The sequence below is a fragment of the Bufo bufo genome, chromosome 1 (assembly GCF_905171765.1).
Source record: "Bufo bufo chromosome 1, aBufBuf1.1, whole genome shotgun sequence".
Taxonomy (NCBI): Eukaryota; Metazoa; Chordata; class Amphibia; order Anura; family Bufonidae; genus Bufo; species Bufo bufo.
Window position 1 is genome coordinate 50,876,490 of NC_053389.1, and position 6,549 is coordinate 50,883,038.

Sequence of the window (6,549 nt, forward strand, 5' to 3'; positions counted from 1 at the left end):
TTCGGATTTCACAGGTCATTTTTTACAGAATTTGATTTCAAACTCCTTACCACACATTTGGGCCCCTAGAATGCCAGGGCAGTATAACTACCCCACAAGTGACCCAATTTTGGAAAGAAGAGACCCCAAGGTATTCGCTGATGGGCATAGTGAGTTCATGGAAGTTTTTATTTTTTGTCACAAGTTAGTGGAATATGAGACTTTGTATGAAAAAAAAAAAAAAAATCATCATTTTCCACTAACTTGTGACAAAAAATAAAAAATTCTAGGAACTCGCCATGCCCCTCACAGAATACCTTGGGGTGTCTTCTTTCCAAAATGGGGTCACTTGTGGGGTAGTTATACTGCCCTGGCATTCTAGGGGCCCAAATGTGTGGTAAGGAGTTTGAAATCAAATTCTGTAAAAAATGACCTGTGAAATCCGAAAGGTGCTCTTTGGAATATGGGCCCCTTTGCCCACCTAGGCTGCAAAAAAGTGTCACACATCTGGTATCTCCGTACTCAGGAGAAGTTGGGGAATGTGTTTTGGGGTGTCATTTTACATATACCCATGCTGGGTGAGAGAAATATCTTGGCAAAAGACAACTTTTCCCATTTTTTTATACAAAGTTGGCATTTGACCAAGATATTTATCTCACCCAGCATGGGTATATGTAAAAAGACACCCCAAAACACATTCCTCAACTTCTCCTGAATACAGAGATACCAGATGTGTGACACTTTTTTGCAGCCTAGGTGGGCAAAGGGGCCCATATTCCAAAGAGCACCTTTCGGATTTCACTCGTCATTTTTTACAGAATTTGATTTCAAACTCCTTACCACACATTTGGGCCCCTAGAATGCCAGGGCAGTATAACTACCCCACAAGTGACCCCATTTTGGAAAGAAGAGACCCCAAGGTATTCGCTGATGGGCATAGTGAGTTCATAGAACTTTTTTTTTTTTGTCACAAGTTAGTGGAATATGAGACTTTGTAAGAAAAAAAAAATAAAAAATCATAATTTTCCGCTAACTTGTGACAAAAAATAAAAAGTTCTATGAACTCACTATGCCCATCAGCGAATACCTTAGGGTGTGTACTTTCCGAAATGGGGTCATTTGTGGGGTATTTGTACTGTCTGGGCATTGTAGAACCTCAGGAAACATGACAGGTGCTCAGAAAGTCAGAGCTGCTTCAAAAAGCGGAAATTCACATTTTTGTACCATAGTTTGTAAACGCTATAACTTTTACCCAAACCATTTTTTTTTTACCCAAACATTTTTTTTTTATCAAAGACATGTAGAACAATAAATTTAGAGCAAAATCTCTATATGGATCTCGTTTTTTTTGCAAAATTTTACAACTGAAAGTGAAAAATGTCATTTTTTTGCAAAAAAATCGTTAAATTTCGATTAATAACAAAAAAAGTAAAAATGTCAGCAGCAATGAAATACCACCAAATGAAAGCTCTATTAGTGAGAAGAAAAGGAGGTAAAATTCATTTGGGTGGTAAGTTGCATGACCGAGCAATAAACGGTGAAAGTAGTGTAGGTCAGAAGTGTAAAAAGTGGCCTGGTCTTTCAGGGTGTTTAAGCACTGGGGGCTGAGGTGGTTAATGAAACCTGGACCAAATCCCAGCTTTAACAGTACAGCCCAAAGGTAGTCCCACTCGTCGCTGTCAAAAGCCTTGGCAACATCAAGTGAAACAGCCTCACAACCCTCCCCCCCCCCCCCCCCCCCACCCCAACTGGAGATTTAGGAACAGACGTCTAAGATTTAGGGAGGTAGATTTACCAGGCATAAAGCCACATGGACAATAGTGGAGATAACACTTAACAATTGGCTAACACTTTAACCACCTCCGGACCGCCTAACGCAGGATCGCGTTCCGGAGGCGGCAGCCCTGCGCAGAGTCACGCATATATGCGTCATCTCGCGAGACGCGAGATTTCCTGTGAACGCGCGCACACAGGCGCGCGCGCTCACAGGAACGGAAGGTAAGCGAGTGGATCTCCAGCCTGCCAGCGGCGATCGTTCGCTGGCAGGCTGGAGATGCGATTTTTTTAACCCCTAACAGGTATATTAGACGCTGTTTTGATAACAGCGTCTAATATACCTGCTACCTGGTCCTCTGGTGGTCCCCTTTGTTTGGATCGACCACCAGAGGACACAGGTAGCTCAGTAAAGTAGCACCAAACACCACTACACTACACTACACCCCCCCTGTCACTTATTAACCCCTTATGAACCCCTGATCACCCCATATAGACTCCCTGATCACCCCCCTGTCATTGATCACCCCCCTGTCATTGATCACCCCCCTGTAAGGCTCTATTCAGAGGTCTGTATGATTTTTACGGATCCACTGATAGATGGATCGGATCCGCAAAACGTATACGGACGTCTGAATGGAGCCTTACAGGGGGGTGATCAATGACGGGGGTGATCACCCCATATAGACTCCCTGATCACCCCCCTGTCATTGTTCACCCCCCTGTCATTGTTCACCCCCCTGTCATTGATCACCCCCCTGTAAGGCTGCATTCAGACGTCCGTATGCGTTTTGCGGATCCGATCCATCTATCAGTGGATCCGTAAAAATCATACGGACCTCTGAATAGAGCCTTACAGGGGGGTGATCAATGACGGGGGTGATCACCCCATATAGACTCCCTGATCACCCCTCTGTCATTGATCACCCCCCTGTCATTGATCACCCCCCCCTGTAAGGCTGCATTCAGATGTCCGTATGATTTTTACGGATCCACTGATACATGGATCGGATCCGCAAAACACATACGGACATCTGAATGGAGCCTTACAGGGGGGTGATCACCCCATATAGACTCCCTGATCACCCCCCTGTCATTGATCACCCCCCTGTAAGGCTGCATTCAGATGCCCGTATGATTTTTACGGATCCACTGATACATGGATCGGATCCGCAAAACACATACGGACATCTGAATGGAACCTTACAGGGGGCTGATCACCCCATATAGACTCCCTGATCACCCCCCTGTCATTGATCACCCCCCTGTCATTGATCACCCCCCTGTAAGGCTGCATTCAGATGTCCGTATGATTTTTACGGATCCACTGATACATGGATCGGATCCGCAAAACACATACGGACATCTGAATGGAGCCTTATAGGGGGGGTGATCAATGACAGGGGGGTGATCAGGGAGTCTATATGGGGTGATCACCCCCGTCATTATTATTTATTTTTTTTCTTACAAAGTCTCATATTCCACTAACTTGTGTCAAAAAATAAAATCTCACATGAAGTCACCATACCCCTCACGGAATCCAAATGCGTAAAAAATTTTAGACATTTATATTCCAGACTTCTTCTCACGCTTTAGGGCCCCTAGAATGCCAGGGCAGTATAAATACCCCACATGTGACCCCATTTCGGAAAGAAGACACCCCAAGGTTTCCGTGAGGGGCATATTGAGTCCATGAAAGATTGAAATTTTTGTCCCAAGTTAGCGGAAAGGGAGACTTTGTGAGAAAAAAAAAAAAAAACAATTTCCGCTAACTTGTGCCAAAAAAAAAAGAATTTCTATGAACTCGCCATGCCCCTCATTGAATACCTTGGGGTGTCTTCTTTCCAAAATGGGGTCACATGTGGGGTATTTATACTGCCCTGGCATTCTAGGGGCCCTAAAGCGTGAGAAGAAGTCTGGGATCCAAATGTCTAAAAATGCCCTCATAAAATGAATGTGGGCCCCTTTGCGCATCTAGGATGCAAAAAAGTGTCACACATGTGGTATCGCCGTACTCAGGAGAAGTTGGGCAATGTGTTTTGGGGTGTCATTTTACATATACCCATGCTGGGTGAGATAAATATCTTGGTCAAATGCCAACTTTGTATAAAAAAATTGGAAAAGTTGTCTTTTGCCGAGATATTTCTCTCACCCAGCATGAGTATATGTAAAAAGACACGCCAAAACACATTGCCCAACTTCTTCTGAATACGGCGATACCACATGTGTGACACTTTTTTGCAGCCTAGGTGGGCAAAGGGGCCCACATTCCAAAGAGCATCTTTAGGATTTCACAGGTCATTTACCTACTTACCACACATTAGGGCCCCTGGAAAATGACAGGGCAGTATAACTACCCCACAAGTGACCCCATTTTGGAAAGAAGACACCCCAAGGTATTCCGTGAGGGGCATGGCGAGTTCCTAGAATTTTATATTTTTTGTCACAAGTTATCGGAAAATGCTGATTTTTTAATTTTATTTTTTTCCTTACAAAGTCTCATATTCCACTAACTTGTGACAAAAAATAAAAACTTCCATGAACTCACTATGCCCATCACGAAATACCTTGGGGTGTCTTCTTTCCAAAATGGGGTCACTTGTGGGGTAGTTATACTGCCCTGGCATTTTAGGGGCCGAATGCGTGAGAAGTGGTTTGAAATCAAAATCTGTAAAAAATGGCCAGTGAAATCCGAAAGGTGCTCTTTGGAATGTGGGCCCCTTTGCCCACCTAGGCTGCAAAAAAGTGTCACACATGTGGTATCTCCGTACTCAGGAGAAGTTGGGCAATGTGTTTTCGGGTGTCATTTTACATATACCCATGCTGGGTGAGATAAATATCTTGGTCAAATGCCAACTTTGTATAAAAATATTGGAAAAGTTGTCTTTTGCCGAGATATTTCTCTCACCCAGCATGAGTATATGTAAAAAGACATGCCAAAACACATTGCCCAACTTCTCCTGAATACGGCGATACCACATGTGTGACACTTTTTTGCAGCCTAGGTGGGCAAAGGGGCCCACATTCCAAAGAGCACCTTTAGGATTTCACAGGTCATTTACCTACTTACCACACATTAGGGCCCCTGGAAAATGCCAGGGCAGTATAACTACCCCACAAGTGACCCCATTTTGGAAATAAGACACCCCAAGGTATTCCGTGAGGGGCATGGCGAGTTCCTAGAATTTTATATTTTTTGTCACAAGTTAGCGGAAAATGATGATTTTTTTTTTTTCTTACAAAGTCTCATATTCCACTAACTTGTGACAAAAAATAAAAACTTCCATGAACTCACTATGCCCATCACGAAATACCTTGGGGTGTCTTCTTTCCAAAATGGGGTCACTTGTGGGGTAGTTATACTGCCCTGGCATTTTAGGGGCCGAATGCGTGAGAAGTGGTTTGAAATCAAAATCTGTAAAAAATGGCCGGTGAAATCCGAAAGGTGCTCTTTGGAATGTGGGCCCCTTTGCCCACCTAGGCTGCAAAAAAGTGTCACACATGTGGTATCGCTGTACTCAGGAGAAGTTGGGCAATGTGTTTTGGGGTGTCATTTTACATATACCCATGCTGGGTAAGAGAAATATCTTGGCAAAAGACAACTTTTCCAATTTTTTTATACAAAGTTGGCATTTGACCAAGATATTTATTTAACCCAGCATGGGTATATGTAAAATGACACCCCAAAACACATTGCCCAACTTCTCCTGAGTACGGAGATACCAGATGTGTGACACTTTTTTGCAGCCTAGGTGGGCAAAGGGGCCCACATTCCAAAGAGCACCTTTCGGATTTCACCTGTCATTTTTTACACATTTTGATTTCAAACTTCTTACCACACATTTGGGCCCCTAGAATGCCAGGGCAGTATAACTACCCCACAAGTGACCCCATTTTGGAAAGAAGACACCCCAAGGTATTCGCTGATGGGCATAGTGAGTTCATAGAAGTTTTTATTTTTTGTCACAAGTTAGTGGAATATGAGACTTTGTAAGAAAAAAAAAATCATCATTTTCCACTAACTTGTGACAAAAAATAAAAAGTTCTATGAACTCACTATGCCCATCAGCGAATACCTTAGGGTGTCTACTTTCCGAAATGGGGTCATTTGTGGGGTGTTTGTACTGTCTGGGCATTGTAGAACCTCAGGAAACATGACAGGTGCTCTGAAAGTCAGAGCTGCTTCAAAAAGCGGAAATTCACATTTTTGTACCATAGTTTGTAAACGCTATAACTTTTACCCAAACCATTTTTTTTTTACCCAAACATTTTTTTTTTATCAAAGACATGTAGAACAATAAATTTAGAGAAAAATTTATATATGGATGTCGTTTTTTTTTGCAAAATCTTACAACTGAAAGTGAAAAATGTCATTTTTTTGCAAAAGAATCGTTAAATTTCGATTAATAACAAAAAAAGTAAAAATGTCAGCAGCAATGAAATACCACCAAATGAAAGCTCTATTAGTGAGAAGAAAAGGAGGTAGAATTCATTTGGGTGGTAAGTTGCATGACCGAGCAATAAACGGTGAAAGTAGTGTAGGTCAGAAGTGTAAAAAGTGGCCTGGTCATTAAGGGTGTTTAAGCTATAGGGGCTGAGGTGGTTAATATCCGCCGTCAATAGTGAAATAGGCCGGTAAGAGTCTACCAAGGTGGGGGGTCCTTGCTCGGTTTTGGGAGCACAACTACTATTGCTTCTCTCATCAAGCTTGGTAAAGTACCCGCATGATAAGAATCCTTGTAGACATTTAAGAGGTGCGGGAGCAGTAGCTCCTGGTGTCTCTTATAAAACTCCCCA